This window comes from Delphinapterus leucas, chromosome 13 (assembly GCF_059928025.1).
Source record: "Delphinapterus leucas isolate spDelLeu-1000000601 "Yukka" chromosome 13, BTC_Dleu_Yukka2, whole genome shotgun sequence".
NCBI lineage: Eukaryota > Metazoa > Chordata > Mammalia > Artiodactyla > Monodontidae > Delphinapterus > Delphinapterus leucas.
The window spans coordinates 34,727,930-34,746,709 of NC_143141.1; the positions used below are offsets into that span (position 1 = coordinate 34,727,930).

Consider the following 18,780-nt stretch of genomic DNA (forward strand, 5'->3'; position numbering starts at 1 on the left):
GATCTTCCCAGACCGGGGCACGAACCCGTGTCCCCTGCATCGGCAGGCGGACTCTCAACCACTGTGCCACCAGGGAAGCCCTCTTTTCTGTTTTTTAAATTTACCTATATTTGATTTACAATATTATATTAGTGACAGGTGTACAGCATAGTGACTCAATATTTTATAGATTATATGAAATTTTATAAAGTCATTATACTCCGTTTAAAATGACTACAAGATAATGGCTATATTTCCCTGTGCTGTACAATAAATTCTTGTTACTTCTCTGAGACGGAGGTATTTTAACCCCCCTCCCTTCCTGCTCTAGTGCTGTGTCTCCAATAATTACACCCCAGCACTAGGCTCTCAGGGCCCCTCCTCCTTCCAGCTCTCACCACACTTCATTTACGCCACTTCCTCCCCTTGTCCCTTCTGCTCTGGGGTGGTAATGGCTCCCCACAGTTGCCAGTTTTAACTCTGCCAATCTTGCCCCCCCCCCAACCTCCACCTTGCCCTTTAATTTCCAGGGATGCTTAACCGGAGGCTAAAAATTCAAATGCCATCAGGAGTGAAGCTGTTAACGGGAATTAGTGCAACTGCTGGATGGGAGCATAAATGCCCACGAGTAGTTTGCATCTGGCATGGGAGGTGGACATTGGGATAAACTGGGGTGCACAGACCTCTTCTGAAGGGGGCGATCATGTCTCAGTTCCAGCCCATAATTGATATCCAGCAAGGTGGCCCGATTTTCCATTTTTTCAAGAGAAGCAGAAAATCTGGACTTTTTCATGAAATATCTCCATTTCTAAATGTGACTCAAATTCGTAAACCGCTCTGTGGCCACACCGAAATCTGTCTGCAGGTCACCATCCGTTGGCAGCCTTCACTCTCAAGCTGTTCACTTGTCTCCACCTCTGCCAGGCCCTTTCACGCCTCTCTGCCTTCACAGTTCTCTTTACTAAGAATGGCTTTTTCTGCTTCTTGGCCTGAGCAAACTTCTGGTCCTTCAAGAAGGGACTCACACCTCACTTTCTCTCTGGAGCCTTCTTGGAGCCCCCATACAGAGCCTTCCCAACGCACCCAGAGCACTTTGTACATCCTTATGTTAAGACACTCATCTCACTGGCTGACAGTGTTGACAAACTCCTCCACAAGTTGCCCTGTGCCCAGGATCATCTTGTGCCCCAGGTCATGAGCTTCTCAAGGTCAAAAACCTCTGTCCTATGCATCTTTGTAGCCCCAGCATTTAGCCTGATGGCTCTAGGATGCAAGGTGATACAATAACTCTTTGTTGAACAAAATTCTCAGATATACGGGGCTTTGGTTGGACCAATGTCTGTCTCTGGAGGCAGGAGAGCAACGTCATGTGGGATCACTGGGTCCTGTGGAGCTGCGTTATCTGGACTTGGTGTTGGATGCTATGGTTGGACACCTCACAGGTCAAATAGGAAACCAGGGAGAGTCCCAAAGACCTATCATGAGAGCTTTGCTTCTAGGCAAAAACACATTACATTTTCTGACCAGTATCTTACCAAGAACTTTGTCACAGCCTAGGTGAATTGAACAGGAATATGTTTCCCTTTCCCCCCCCAGATTTATTGAGAAAGAAATGACGTATAACATTGTGTAAGTTTAAGGTGTACAGTGCAATGATTTGATGCATGTATCTATTGCAAAATGACTACCACAGTAGAGAAATCAACACTTCCACTCCCTCACATAGTTAGCATTTTTGTATGTGTAGTGAGGACACTCAATATCTAATCTCTTAGCAACTTTCAAGTGTGTAACACATATTTAACTATAGTCACAATGCTGTACATTGTATCCCCAGAACGTACTCATCTTACAACTGGAAGTTTGTACCCTTTGACAAACTTCTCCCCATTTCTCCCGCCCCCGCACCAGCTCCTGGCAACCACTATTCTACTCTGTTTCTCTGAGTTCAGCTTTTTTTAGATTCCACATGTAAGCGAAGCCTTACAGTATTTGTCTTTCCCTGTCTGACTTATTTCACTTTGCATAATGCTCTCAAGCCTCATCCATGTTGTCACAAATGGCAGGATTTCCTTCTTTCTCGTGGCTGGGCAACATTCCATTGTGTATATATGGCACACCTTTATCCATTCATTCACTGGTGGACACTTAGTTTGTCTCCATATCTCAACTATTTTGACTAATGCTGCAAGGCACAAGGAAGTGCAGATATCTCTTTGAGAACCAGATTCCATTTTCTTTGGTTATATACCAAGAAGTGGGATTGCTGAACCATATTGTGTTCTGTTTTTAATTTTTTTTAGAAACCTCCATACTGTTTTCCATAATGGCTGCACCAATTTACATTCACTCCAGCAGTGCACAGGAGTTCCCTTTACTTCACGTCCTCGCCAGCACCTGGTTTTGGCTCTAGCCCTTCCATGTCCAGCCCCACCTCCTACCAAGGTAATAGCTCCCAGCACACTCTGAGGAAAGATGACTGGTGTTCATGTCAGATCCAGCTCTCCCACCAAAGCCACTGGGCACACGCAGACTGTATAAGGACGCTCCCACACAAGGACACCCCTTTAAGACCACAATAGGTAACGATTTCACCTAATTTCATAGAGACAGAGAAAGTTAAGGAAAATGAGAAGACAGAGGAATTTGTTTCAGTTGAAAGGGCAAGAGAAAAACCCTGAAAAAAACAACTAATGAAACAGAATTCTTAAGACAGCAAGAGAAAAACAAAAAGCTATATACAAGGGAACCCCAAAAGGCTGATTTTTCCTTTTCTGCAAAAGGAAGTGGCATGTCTTAAGAATTCTCTCTTTAACTTTTATCATTTTAATTATGTCATGTTTTCGTGTGGGCCTGTTTGGGTTCATTTCGTTTGGGACCTTTTGTGCCTCCTGTACCTGGATATCTGTTTCCTTCTTCAGGTTTGGAAAGTTTTCAGCCATAATTTTATCAAATATCAATATCAGTGTCTAGGTTGCTGGTCTTTTCAGCACCCAGTACAAGAGCACCTAAATATACTGGGTGGGCCAAAAAGTGCCTTCGGTTTTCTAAGTAAAAATAAAAGACAGATTTTTCATTTTCACCGAGAACTTTATTCAACAACGTTTTCACCCTCTTGTTCCACTACCTTCTGCCATTTTTCAGGCAACTTCCTAATTCCATCTTCCCAAAACTTTTTATCTTTTTGAGCAAAGAACTGTTCCAGGTGCCTTTTACAGTCTTCCATTAATAGAATTTTGTAAAGACTGAAATAAATGGAAATCTGAAGGTGCAATGTCTGGTGAATACAGAAGATGAATCAGAACTTCCCAGCCAAGCTGTAACAGTTTTTGCCTGGTCATCAAACAAACACGTGGTCTTGCGTTATCCTGATGGAAGCTTATGCGTTTTCTATTGACTAATTCCGGACACTTTTCGTCGAACGCTGCTTTCAGTTGGTCTAATTGGGAGCAGTACTTGTTGGAATTAATCGCTTGGTTTTCTGGAAGGAGCTCATAATAGAGGACTCCCTTCCAATCCCACCATATACACAACATCACCTTTGGATGAAGACCGGCCTTTGGTGTGGTTGGTGGTGGTTCATTTCCCTTGCCCCACGATCTCTTCTGTTCCACATTGTGGTACAGTATCCACTTTTCATCGCCCATCATAATTTGTTTTAAAAACAGAACATTTTCATTACGTTTCAGCAGAGAATTGCATGCAGAAATACGGTCAAGAAGGTTTCTTTCACTTAACTTATGTGGAACCCAAACATCAAAGCGATGGATATAACCAAGCTGGTGCAAATGATTTTCAACGCTTGATTTGGATATTTTGAGTATGTCGGCTATCTCCCACGTGGTAGAACGTTGATTTGTTCTCAATTATTGTTTCTCTTTGATCACTGTCAACTTCAGCTGGTCTACCCGACCATGGAGCATCATCCAGAGAGAAATCTCCAGCATAAAACTTTGCAAACCACTTTTGACATGTTCAGTCCATCACAACTCCTTCTCCATACACTGCACAAAACTGTGTGTGCATTTCAGTTGCATTTTTACCTTTCTTGAAATAATATGTGAAAAATGTTGCTTTTTTCTTCCATCTACATTATTAAAGTGGCTACACAAAAATTCACCAATTTTGATGTCTTTTTTTAAATGCATGCTGATATGACAGCTGTCACATACAATCTAACAAAAAAAGACAACTAAGTGCTACTAGAGCCATCTTATGGAAAAAAAGAACGAAATTTTGGCCCACCCAATACAAGTCTCAAGACTGTATCAGGAAGATATTGACAGTCTGAACAGGCTGATCACAAGTAATGAAATTAAATTTGTAATTTAAAAAAGACTCCCAGCAAACAAAAGTCCATGACCATACTGCTTCAAGGGGGAATTCTACCAAACATACCAAGAATTGTTAGTACCTGTCCTTCTCAAACTATTCCACAAAACTGAAGAGGATGAAACACCCCCAAATCCATTCTAAGAGGCCACCATTACCCTGATACCAAAACCAGACAAGGACACTACAAAAAAGGAAAATTACAGGACATTATGTCTGATGAATATAGATGCAAAAATCCTCAACAAAATATTAGCAAATCAAATTCAGCAATATATAAAAAGGATCATATACCATGATCAAGTGGAATTTATTCCAGGGATGCAAAGATGGTTCAATATTTGCAAATCAATCACTGTGATACACCCCTTTAACAAAAGGAAGGATAAAAATCACATGATCATCCTAACAGATGCAGAAAAAGCATTTGACAAAACTCAACATCCATTCACAATAAACACTCTCCTTAAAGTTGGTATAGAGGGAATATATTTCAACATAATAAATGCCATTTATGACAAGTCCACAGCTAACATCATACCCAATGGTGAAAAACTGAAAGCCTTCCCTTTAAAATCATGGACAAGGGTGCCCACTCTAGCCACTTATATTTAACATAGTATTAGAGGTTCTAGCCACAGCAATCAGATAAGAAAAAGAAATAAAAGGCATACAAATTGGAAGGGATGCAGTAAAAATGCCACTATTTGCAGACGACATGATACTATACATAGAAAACTCTAAAATCTCCAAACCAAAAAAAAAAAAAAAATCTATTAGAACTTATAAATGAATTCATTAAAGTTGCAGGATACAAGATTAATATACAGAAATCTGTTGCTTTTCTATACACTAATAATGAACTATCAGAAAGAGAAAGCAAGAAAACAATCCCATTTAAAATAGCATCAAAAAGAATAAAATATCTAAGAATAAACTTAACTAAGGAGGTGAAAGATCTATACTCTGAAAACTACAAAAACTGACAAAGGAAATTGAAGATGGTACAAAGAAATGGAAAGATATCCCATGTTCTTGGAGTGGAAGAATTAATATTGTTAAAATGGTCACACTACCCAAAGCAATCTACAGATTTAATGCAATCCCTATCAAAATACCCAGGACATTTTTCACAGAACCAGAGCAAATTATCCTAAAATTTGTATGGAATCACAAAAGAACTCTAATTGCCAAAGCAATCTTGAGAAAAAGAACAAAGACTGGAGGTTATACCTCCCAAACTTCACACTATACTGCAAAGCTACAGTAATCAAGAGAGCATGGTACTGGCACAAAAACAGATATATAGATCAATGAAACAGAATAGAGAGTTCAGAAATAAACCAATGCCCTTATGGTCAATTAATCTACAACAAAGGAGGCAAGAATATACTGTACAGAAAAGACAGTCTCTTCAATACGTGGTGCTGGGAGTACTGGACAGCTACATGTAAAGAATGAAATTAGAACATTTTCTCATAACATACACACAAAAAAAACTCAAAATGGATTAAGGACCTAAACGTAAGATCTGAAACCATAAAACTCCTAAAAGAGAACGTAGGTGGAACACTCTGACATAAATCGCAGCAATATTTTTTTGAACCTGCCTCCTAAGGCAAAAGAAACAAAAGCAAAAATAAATGAAAGGGACGTAATTAAACTTCAAAGCTTTTGCATAACAAAGAAAACCATTGACAAAATGAAAAGACAACCTACTAAATGGGAGAAAATACTTGCAAATGATATGACTGATAAGGGGTTAATACCCAAAATACATAAATAGCTCATACAGCACAATACTTAAAAAAACAAACAACCTGATTAAAAAATGGGCAGTAGACCTGAATACTTTTTTTTTTTTTTGCGGTACGTGGGCCTCTCACTGTCGTGGCCTCTCCAGTTGCAGAGCACAGGCTCCAGACGCGCAGGCTCAGCGGCCATGGCTCACGGGGCCAGCCGCTCCACGGCACATGGGATCTTCTCGGATCAGGGCACGAACCCGTGTCCCCTGCATCGGCAGGCGGACTCTCAACCACTGCGCCACCAGGGAAGCCCCCTGAATATTTTTCTAAAGAAGATATACAGATGACTAACAGGCAAATGAAAAAATGCTCAACGTCACTAATCATCTGAGAAATGCAATTCAAAGCCACAATATCACCTCACACTTGTCAAAATGGTTACGTCAAAAAACCTACAAATGGGCTTCCCTGGTGGCGCAGTGGTTGAGAGTCCGCCTGCCGATGCAGGGGACACGGGTTCGTGCCCCGGTCCGGGAGGATCCCACATGCCGCGGAGCGGCTGGGCCCGTGAGCCATGGCCGCTGAGCCTGCGCGTCCGGAGCCTGTGCTCCGCAACGGGAGAGGCCACAACGGTGAGAGGCCCCGCGCGTACCGCAAAAAAAAAAAAAAAAAAAAAAAAAGTATCACAACCAATAGATCTGTGGGGAACAAAATTTGCCACCCCAAAATATCTCTGGCATGCAGATTATTTCAAGCTGAAGACACTTAAGGCCCAAAAAACTCAGGAAGAAACTTTGACCTTCCCACTAACTGCCTAAAAAATGTAGATAGAGGACCTGTTCCAGGATGGGAGCCATCACCATAGATAACTATAGTTTGAGCTAGGTGTGTAGACAGGGAGGAATCTAGCAAAGTCTATTTGTTAAAATTCTGTGTCCCAATTTCTCTGCGTGACCCCATCAATCATTTCTTTACCAAACATTTACTTTTTCATCTCCATGTGAATTGGCCTTCTTCCCTTTGGAAGCCCTAAACCACTATCCCAACATCCTCTTTCGTCTTTAGCTAAATAGTATGTATAGTGAGGGCTTCAGCCATTTTGGAGAGTTATTCAGTTTTCCTGGTCTCTCCCATGTATACATGTTATTAAACTTTGTGTGACTTTCTCTTGTTCGTCTGTCTCATGTCAATTTAATTCTGAGAACCTAGAAGAGTAGAGGAAAATTTCTTCCTCCCCGACACGGCATATCCAGGACTACAAGGATATAAGGGGCAGCTAAGAAAATACACTGTAGTAAGTCAAATGAGAAAAACCTTACATTTGGGTCAATATTTTCCTAAAAACATTTGATAAAGTACAACCTCCATTTTCAACACAAAACATAAAATCAGTAGGAACAGAGACCACTTTCTTAACATGATTATCTTTTTCAAACCAAGAGCTACCATCATTCTTAATTGTAAAACACTAAATTATTCATTTTAAAATCATGAACTTCTCACCATTGTCATGGTTACTTAGCATTAGTTGGAAAGATCTGGCCAGTACAATAGACATGAAACAGAAATTAGAAATATAAATTTTTAAAAGAGGAAATATTATACTGATTTCATTGTACACTTAAAAAACCCTAGCAAAGCAACTGAAAAATCTACTGCAATTAATTTGAAGAGTTCAGTTTGTTGACCAAATGAAATATAATCTTTACAAAAATTGGTAACACTCCAGCTCTGAGCGTGTGTCATTTTCTTGGGAAGCTCTCCTTCACCCTTCCTGGGCAACCTGGAGGTGTTTTGTTTTGTTTGTTTGTAATATGCTCTCATGGGCCTCAGTTTCCTCATCATTACAATTAACATGTTAATGATATCCAACTCAGGGAGGTTTCATGAAGCTTAAATGAGTTCATGCATAAAAGCCCTTCACCCAAAGAGTGGCACATAGCAAATGCTCAATAAATAGTTATTGTATTAATTATTATTAGCAGTACAAATAATCTGCATTGCACATCAGTTTGTTTTGTTGGTTTCACCCTTATTGATCCCTGGGAAAGGTGTTACCTACACACAAAGCAAGATCTCACTCACGCAGGTGTGTTGTGAATGATCTTTGAAGCCGGTTCCCACTACCATGTCAAGTGTCTGTTAAGGGAACACAGTAGAGAGGAGGGGAGCTGGGCCAGACAGTTTTCATCATGCCAGCTGCCTGGGAAATGCATTCAGACCTGTGCCCAGCAACTCAGCCGTCATTGCACAAGGCACAGGAACACACCCTCGGGGAGATGCACGCAGTCACAAAGTAGGTATAGTGTGTCTGCCAGGGCCCCCCTCCCCTAAATCAGAGGGCAGTGAGAGGTGACAGACACAAAGATGAGACTCAGAGGCCGTATGGCAACCTCATTCCCCAGGGACTCCTGCAGGCCGTCATCGCTCACACTCCTTCCAGCAGGCCCCAGGGCCACCTACTCCAGAGGGGACAGCTAGAAGGCCTCGCTCGCGGACTGACTTAACTGTTGGAAACTGCTGCTCAGCAAGTATTTCTTTTAACAATTTTTTAAAATTGAAGCTTAGTTGCTTTACAATGTTGTGTTAGTTTCAGGTGTACAGCAAAGTGAATCAGTTATATGAGATATTGAATATAGTTCTCTGTGCTCTACAGTAGGTCCTTGTTGTTCATCTGTTTTATATATAGTAGTTAATCCCAAACTCCTAGTTTATCTCTCTCTCTGCACCCCCATCCCCTTTGGTAACCACAAATTTGTCCTCTATGTCTGTGTGTCTATTTCTGTCTTATAAATAAGTTCATTTGTATCATTTTTTTATATTCCACATATAAGTGATATCATTTGTCTTTCTCTCTTTGACTTACTTCATTTAATATGATAATCTCTAAATCCATCCATGTTGCTACAAATGGCATTATTTCATTCTTTTTTATGGCTGAATAATATTCCATTATATGTACAATGTGTGTGTATATATATATATATACACATAAATATATATATATATAGTGTGTATATATACACATAAATATATATATATATATATATATATAGTGTGTGTATATATATGTATATATGGCACATCTTTATCCATTCACCTGTGGATGGACATTTAGGTTGCTTCCATATCTTGGCTATTGTAAATAGTGCTGCTATGAACACTGGGGTGCATGTATCTTAGAATTAGATACACGCCCAGGAGTGGGATTGCTGGGTCATATGGTAGCTCTATTTTTAGTTTTTTAAGGAACCTCCATAGTGGCTGTATCAATTTACATTCCCACCAACAGTGTAGGAGGGTTCCTTTTTCTCCACACCCTCTCCAGCATTTATTATTTGTAGACTTTTTAATGATGGCCATTCTGACTGGTGTGAGGTGATACCTCACTGTAGTTTTGATTTGCATTTCTGTCATAATTAGCAATATTGAGCATCTTTTCATTTGCCTATTGGCCATCTGTCAGCAAATACTTTGAATTGACCAGGCATGGATTTGCTGGTACCCTTTCTTTCACTCCTAGCCTGGCAATCTGAGAGTAACATTAGGACGAGGCGAATGTAAACACTTCCTACCCACTCCCAGAGCCCCTAAAGAAACCAGGAGGAGATGTGGCTTACACCCAGGAAGTTTATTTAATTAAAGTTTCATAAAAGGAATCCCACTTGGGCATTTAAGTGTCACTTAAAGATCTCCAGTGAGTGGTTAGCCTTGGTCCTCTCCCTAGATATCTCTGTCTGCCAGATTTTATCCCTTCCTATTACCCCCCATCTTGCCCCCAAGCGTGGGATGCAGACAACCTACTGCAGTAACGTGACAAGTGTCACATGTAGCGAACACAGCAACCAGCCAAGATTCAGGAAGGTGTTTTATTCTGACAGAATAAAAATATTTGGGGTTACACGAGACATGGCCTTGGTATTAGACTTACATTATTGCCATTCCAAAGTAAGTCTGTAGAGAGCTTTTAATGATGAGGGGGAAATGCTCACAATCTAAAGTCAGGAAAGGGGACTTCCCTGGTGGCGCAGTGTTAAGAATCCGTCAGCCAACGCAGGGGACACGGGTTCAATCCCTGGTCCAGGAAGATCCCACACGTTGCAGAGCAACTAAGCCTGTGCTCCACAACTACTGAGCCCGCATGCTGCAACTACTGAAGTCCACGTGCCTAGAGCCTGTGCTCCACAACAGGAGAAGCCACTGCAAGGAGAAGCCTGCGCACCACAGCGAAGAGTAGCCCCCCTCCCGGCAACTGGAGAAAAGCCCGCACGCAGCAACGAAGACCCAACGCATCCAAAAATTAAAAAATAAAAAAAAAAACAAAGTCAGGAAAGAAGACTATAAGAGAAAAAAAAAAAGACTATAAGGGAAAAGATTAAAAATTAGTGTTTCTTTACATAGCAGGCTTGTGAGTGGTTTTCATTTTCTTCTTTAGTCATTTCTATATTTTCTATAATGTGCTTTTTAACCTCATTTTCATGTTTGTCACCTAGACAAGAATTCAACATCTGTCCCTCAAAAGCCCAAGCTCCTGTCTCCCTCTCTCTGAATCTTCACCCACACACTCTGCACTCCTAACCCCAAATGCCTCTGTCCCTAGGTTCTGCTTCCAGATGTTTGTGCCTAGAAGGCACATGTTCACCACACAAAGGGATATATCCGCCTTCCAAAAATTTTTAAATCAGATTTCTGGCTTCTCTTGAGAAATCAGAAGACTTAACATACTGCTCTGGGATTTCCATATGGCAGCAATCACTTGGTGCCAACCACAGCCGTCCCCTTTAGATGGGCACTCTTTGCAGTCTACCACATTTCCCAATATAGCCTATGTCTCCCCAACCTGGAGGCTGAGTTTATTTTTCAATAGAACAGTTCTTCTTTTTCCATTCCCATAAGAACAATGAAAGGTAAACCAAGAGGTCCATCTGCATCAAGAAAAAATTAAAGACAGCATCTTTCTTCATGAAATAAAGGATATTCCTACATGTTTACTAAGCTAACACAGGCCTGTTCATTCATTTAAATCACTTGCTTGCCCTCTGACCCAGATGGTAGCCAAGATGCCTTTCCAGCCTGGGAAGCTCATGGTTTCTGGATATGCTGGGCACTCTCTGGCATAAGATGAGACGGTAAGAGAGGCTCTCTAACAGACTGGTGGCTGCCAAGGGGGAGGGGGTTGGGGAAGGGACGGAGTGGGAGGCTGGGGTTAGCAGATGTAAGCTTTTATATATAGGATGGATAGACAACAAGGTCCTACTGTATAGCACAGGGAACTATATTCAATATCCTATGATAAGAAAAAGAATATTTTTAAAAAAAGAATGTATAGGGACTTCCCTGTGGTCCAGTGGTTAAGACTCCGCCCACGCTCCCAATGCATGGGGCCTGGATTCAATCCACGGTCAGGGAACTAGATCCCGCAGGCCACAAATAAAAGATCCCACATGCCGCAACAAGACCTGGCGCAGCCAAATAAATAAATAAATACTTTAAAAAAAAAAGAATGCATATATATATATATGTATATATATACATATATATAACTGAATCAGTTTGCTGTACAGCAGAAATTAACACAACATTGTAAATCACCTATACTTCAATTTAAAAGAAGAACAGAGAAACACACACAAGAAAGGAAAGAAACTAAAGCCTTATAATTTCTAATTTGTACACAGTTCACTCACTGGCCATTTCTTTATGCTTTTGGAAAGCATATCACAATGTTCCTGTATTACATCAGTCTACATGGTCACCTCTGTAGTGGATGCACCGCCTTGAACCCAGAAATTGTGACTTTTTCTTTGGTCACTACAGCACCTAGAATAGTGCCAGACACGTAGTAAGTGCTTAAGAATATTTGCTGAATAAATAACAATGCTTAAGTACAAAAAAAAAAAAGACAGTCTCTCTGACCCATGTTCTAGCCCCTGACCCTCCGCTTCTCCATCAGGCCAGGCTGCAGAGTTGGTATTCAATAATACACCCTGTAGCATGCAAACTTGACCTTGGGAAAGTCAGAAAAATGAACAGTGCCACTGTGACCCCAGGACAGCAAGCCAGGAAATAGTCATCCCATTGGGCTGCATCTCACCTGCACGATACTTTGGGCTGCAAGCAACTGAAGACCCAAGTAAAAGAGACTTAAATAATAAGTTTGTTATGGGAGTTTGTGGGTGGGTAGTTTCCAGAGTTGCTTAATTCGCAGGCTTGTGACCTTAAAGAACCCAAATTCATACAGCCACTATGGAGAACAGTATGGAGGTTCCTTAAAAAACTAAAAATAGAACTACCATATGACCCAGCAATGCCACTACTGGGCATATACCCTGAGAAAACCATAATTCAAAAAGACACATGCACCCCAAAGTTCATTGCAGCACTATGTACAATAGCCAGGACATGGAAGCAACCTAAGTGTCCGTCGACAGATGAATGGATAAAGAAGATGTGGCACATATATACAATGGAATATTACTCCGCCATAAAAAGAAGTGAAATTGAACTATTTGTAGTGAGGTGGTTGGAGCTAGAGTCTGTCATACAGAGTGAAGTTAAGTCAGAAAGAGAAAAACAAATACCGTATGCTAACACATACATATGGAATCTGAAAAAAAAAGAGGTTCTGATGAACCTAGGGGCAGGACAGGAATAAAGATGCAGACATAGAGAATGGACTTGAGGACATGGGGAGAGGGAAGGGTAAGCTGGAACGAAGTGAGAGAGTGGCATGGACATATATACGCTACTAAATATAAAATAGATAGCTAGTGGGAAGCAGCTGCATAACACAGGGAGATCAGCTCGGTGCTTTGTGACCACCTAGAGGGGTGGGATAGGGAGTGTGGGAGGGAGACACAAGAGGGAGGAGATATGGGGATATACATATGCATATAGCTGATTCACTTTGTTATACAGCAGAAACTAACACAACGTTGTAAAGCAATTATACTCCAATAAGGATGTTAAAAAAAAATTAGAAAAAATGTTCCCAAAGCAAACAGTATCTCATAGGCCCTCATTAAATGGTAGTTATTATAATTACTTCAGTTACACAGGGTGATACTTTAAGACAAACATACTTGCCTCCCTGTGACCACCAGTGGGATTAAAAACCACAGGGAGGAGGATACAGTTTTGTAGGGTTGAAACCCAGTTGCAAAGACACTGGCTTCTCCTTTTGGCAGGCAGCTTTGTGACCCAACCCCAAACAGCAAGTGCCTGTACCTACCCGATTATCTTATTTTTCAATTATTTTCTCAAGCTCTTTCCCCGTGACCTGAACCCTTTCGCGCTGGTAAAACCTTTGCTGCTGCAGCCTCAGCTGAGAATTGCAAATGCAAACCCAAATCTCCCCTCTTCTTCCTATTTTCCTTTGGGGATTCAAAAGAAGGGAAGTTTTTGATCACAATTGAAAAATCTTACTCTTATATCTGAAGAAGGCAGCATTGTCTTAGCTATTGTCTTATTTGTAATTGTTGCAATAAAATATGAGCCAAAAGATTGTTAAAAATGTTTCTTATATTTTTCTGATTATAAAAGTAATACACATTCCTTGGAGAAAAAAATCAAGAAAATCTGGAAAATTATAAAGAAAATCAAAACCAATTTCAATCTCATTATCTAAATTACATTTCAGTGGGTTTCTCTTTTTTCCCCCTATATAGGCAATAGGTATAAATTTTTCTACTTTTTTACAAACAAAATCGGGATCATACATATAACTGTAATTCTTATTTTTTTATTTATTATATGATGAACATTTTACCACATTTTTTAAAATGAACTTTGGATATTATCTTGTTATACACTATTTCATTATACGAATATACCATAATTTACTTTATTACTTTCCTCTTGCTGAATATTCAGCTTTCAGATTTTCACTATTACAAATAGTACTACAATGATATGTTTGTTCTCGTATCTGATTATTACATTAGAAATTAGAACAGACTCTTAATAAATGGAATTAATGGGTCAAACAAATGATGCGGATATTTTAAGGCTTTTGCAACATATTGCCAAGCCGCCTTCCAGAAATGATACATTAATTTATGTGCTCATCAAATGTGAGTGAAAGTGCTATTCTCATCCAATTTGACCACTGCAGCAGTATGCAGACATCACACATGGATGAAAAGCATTTTCACTATTGTGAGAAATACTTAAGCAATAATGGTAGGTGGAGGAAAAGACAGAATACAGTTTATAGATAGAGTATACTCCCAAATGTATAAAGATAAATATAATGGTATACTATACAGGTATTTTAAAAATCTACACATATTGATGGTAAATGATTTTCAAAATATGTGAAGAAAGCAAAGTGCATACCAGTGTGAGCACTGTGTGTGTGTTGTTGTTTGTATAACAAAGGGGACAGCTATACATGCATGTATATGTACAGAATATCTCTGGAATTATGTAAAAGAAATTGATAACAATAGTTGCCCCTGGGGAAGGGAAACAGGAGAGAGATGGGAGGGCGGCTTATGTTTCACTTTATACCTTTTTGTGTTTGTGTTTAAATTCTTTTCTGTGTATTTTTTTCAAGTTTTTTTTTTTCATTAGTAGATGCCTTGAAAGTCATTTTACATGATGGTGGTATAAAAATTTTAAATAAATCAATAAAAGAAAAAAGAATGTATAGGGACTTCCCTGTGGTCCAGTGGTTGAGACTCCGCCCACGCTCCCAAAGCAGGGCGCCTGGGTTCAATCCATGATCAGGGAACTAGATCCCACAGGCCACAAATAAAAGATCCCACGTGCCAGTGCAGCCAAATAAATAAATAATTTTTTTAAAAAAATAGAATGTATATATATATATATATATATAACTGAATCAGTTTGCTGTACAGCAGAAATTAACACAACATTGTAAATCACCTATACTTCAATTAAAAAAAGAACAGAGAAACACACACAAAAAAGGAAAGAAACTAAAGCCTTATAATTTCTAATTTGTACACAGTTCACTCACTGGCCATTTCTTTATGCTTTTGGAAAGCATATCACAATGTTCCTGTATTACATCAGTCTACATGGTCACCTCTGTAGTGGATGCACCACCTTGAACCCAGAAATTGTGACTTTTTCTTTGGTCACTACAGCACCTAGAATAGTGCCAGACACGTAGTAAGTGCTTAAGAATATTTGCTGAATAAATAACAATGCTTGAGTACAAAAAAAAAAGAAAAAGACAGGCTCTCTGACCCATGTTCTAGCCCCTGATCCTCCGCTTCTCCATCAGGCCAGGCTGCAGAGTTGGTATTCAATAATACACCCTGTAGCATGCAAACCTGACCTTGGGAAAGTCAGAAAAATGAACAGTGCCACTGTGACCCCAGGACAGCAAGCCAGGAAATAGTCATCCCATTGGGCTGCATCTCACCTGCACGATACTTTGGGCTGCAAGCAACTGAAGACCCAAGTAAAAGAGACTTAAATAATAAGTTTGTTATGGGAGTTTGTGGGTGGGTAGTTTCCAGAGTTGCTTAATTCGCAGGCTTGTGACCTTAAAGAACCCAAATGCTTTCCACCTTTCTGCCAGCCTCAACATGTTGGCAATATCTCTCCTCACAGTTGCAAGTAGGTGGCTGTGATTTCAGGAATCACATGCATATATGGTAACATCTGTGAAGAAGAGCTTTTCTTCCCATACATTTGTTTTCATGAGGGAAGAAAACCTTTACCAGAAGCATTCCCCTCAGCCTCCCAGAAGCCTTCCCCTAAGGTCCTATTGGCCTAAGCTAATCACTGAAAGGGGAACCACTGTGATTTGTTTGAACCAATCAAGATCCCCCATCTATGGCTGGAGTCAAAAGCAGCTTCCCTGAGCATATGAGAATGTGGACCACTGCAGCAAGAAAGAATGGGGAATGACTGCTGGATGGACAACTCATGGTATTTTCTACCTATGCACACCTCAAGACTCACCTCAAGTTCATCTGCCTCTGCAACCCCACCCAAGAAAGCCCCCCCCAGCTCCTTTGAACCAAGAGGGCTGGATGTCTTCTTTGTAATTGATAACTCAGTCTTACAGCATTTATTGGATGTGTTTGGCACAAGGACAAGTCAATTCTCACAGAATGGCAGATGAGTGAATGAATGAATGGTTATATGATTAAATGGTCTGGAGGGGGATGTGACTAGAGGAAGCCAGCAGGCCAAACCATTCATTCAGGAAAGGGAGAAAGGATTTAGACTAAACCAGGGATAATAAGGATGCAAAAATAGATCACATTTTAGAGAAATTTGATAAGATCCAGTCACTAGTGGACTGGGGGAGTGGAGGGTTTGGGAGGAGTTGGTGATGCCTCAGTTTTCTAGTTTGGACTCTCTAATTCTATTCATAGAAGAGGGAAGTCAGGGGGTCCCGGGTCCTTGACTGTACCTTCCTCTTACTGCAGTGCTCACTAATGCTTTTGGTACAAGAGGGTACCTTCTGGAGAACAGGGAAAAGAGCCCAGTAATGAGATTGGAGTCAAGATCGTCGCAGAGGGGCAGAGGCAGAGAGAGAGTACAGGTGAGGGCTGCCACCTGAATTGTACCGATCACTGAAAACTCCCTGAAGGCAAAACACTTGCTCAGGTCCTGTGGAAAGAGGGGACCTCTCAGCTGCTGAGCTGGGTTGCTGCCATATTAACCCTGGTACCCCAGTCAGCATCCAGGCAGAGGACATAACTTGTAAATGAGCTGCCGCAAGTGCTAAAGGCACATGCTGCTGGGAAGGAGGAAGGGACAGTTCCAAACACTGCGGCAGAAGGTGGGTAGGAAAGAGCCCCAAATTTTTAATTAAATGAAGTCAGATTGACCTAACCACTGTATCTTAAATTTCTCTAAGTTAAAAAAAAAAAGGAACACAGAGCTATTTGGAAGATTATGTGCCATGATTTGAAGTGTATCTCCAGCTGAGTTGAAATGTCTCTAAGAGTAGAAACATAGACTAGAACCAGCACGTATAATCAGAAAGGCCTTCCTCACACTGAATAAAGCCCTCTATGGGAACCGAAGTTGGTTCCTGGTAGAAGGAGTACATATCAGCCACCCTTCTTGAAACGCCTACCATTCAGAAGTGGTGAGTCCTTCCTACTGCCCCTTCCCTTTTCTATTCTCTGGCCTAAACAATCTTTATTCATTCTGCTTTTCTAAACTCATTCCTTTAATAATTTTTGCTCATTTCTGTGGCTTGTTTCCTGTTCCTCTTCTGTGGCACCTCCAAATTGCTTCAACAGGGTGTCAGGAGCCCAAGCCACGCCCAATACAGGGAGGAAAGTGCCATGCATTTTTCTGAATTTCTTTCCCCTGAAAACAGGTAAAGGATATAAGCACACACACCACAAGAGAGGAAATATAAGTGGTCAACAACATATGCCCAACTTCACTAATAAAAGACATGCAACTCAAAATAACAATAGAGCATTTTTCACCTATCTGATAAGCAAAGATAAAAATGATGCTTAACCTTCAGTGTTGAGGGATTTTTCAAATTCTACTGTTAGGAATATAATTTGGAATAAACTTTATGAGGGTAGGGCATAACTTGGCAGTACGTAATTTAAGACATAATCACTGTCCCCCATCTGAATTCTACTTCTGTAAATGTATCCTTCAGAAATGTTAGCACTAATGTATAAAGATATATGAAAAGAGCAGTAGTATTGTTCGTAGTAGGAAAAATATAGAAACAGTCTAAACATCCAGTAATAGAGACTGGTTAAATAAATAACGGTACAGACATACAATGGATTCCTATGTAGCCATTAAAAAGAATGATGCTGGGTTGGATTGGGAGTTTGAGATTAGCACATGCAAACTATTATATATAGAATGCATAAACAATAGGTCCTACTGTGTAGCACAGGAAACTATTTTCAGTATCCTGTGATAAACCATAAAGGAAAAGAATATGAAAGAGTGTATATATATGTATAACTGAATCACTTTGCTGTACAGCAGAAATTAGCACAACACTGTAAATCAACTTCAGTAAGATAATTTTTGTAAAGAAAGAATGATGCAGAGTCTAATCTACAGAGTTGGAATGATGTCTTATTTTGTTAAATGCAAACAAACAAAATTTTAAATTATAAGTAAAGCAGGGGTCCATTTTTAATAATCTGTGTGTGTATATATGCAGAGCTATAGAGATATACACTTGTGTACACATAGAAAAGAACACTATAAAACAGTGGTTTTTAAAATGGGTTCCACATAACAGCAGCCTCAGCATCACTAGGGAATTTACAAGAAATGCAAATTCTCAGGCCCAATCCCAAACCAGCTGAATCAGACTCTCGAGGGCTGAGGCCCAGCAATCTGGCTTATAAACCCTCTAGGTCATTCTGTTGCTCACTACAATTTAAGAATCACTGTTCTAGAAAGAGCATCTATCTGGAGGTGGAAAGAGAAAAGACCTAGCTTAGGGGGAAATTTCTGCTTGTTTATTCATTTCTGGACTGTTGAGAAAATTTAATTTTGTTAGCGAGGAACGCTTCTCAAAGTCACGTACACATCTTACTAGGCTGTGCTAACTTATCAGTTGAATCGACTTCTGTGCTCTACTTGAAGAAAATAAAACGTGTAAAAATTCAGATTCGTCTGTACAGCAGAAATAAACACAACATTGTGAATCAACTATACTTCGATAAAATTTATTAAATTCAGATTCATGACACCAATAACATAGGGAAATACTTATATTGCTGAATGGTTTCCGACA

General features: G+C 40.1%; 1 protein-coding gene across 1 annotated transcript in view; it reads left to right on the top strand.

The window, feature by feature from the left end:
• TGFA (transforming growth factor alpha) overlaps positions 1 to 10,380 on the top strand; it is a 121,538-nt gene extending 111,158 nt beyond the window's left edge. The window contains exon 7 of the transcript XR_016395403.1: positions 3,672 to 10,380. The gene's annotated coding sequence lies outside the window, so the exon portion shown is untranslated. The remainder of the gene's footprint in view (positions 1 to 3,671) is intronic.
• The last annotated feature ends 8,400 nt before the right edge of the window (positions 10,381 to 18,780 follow it).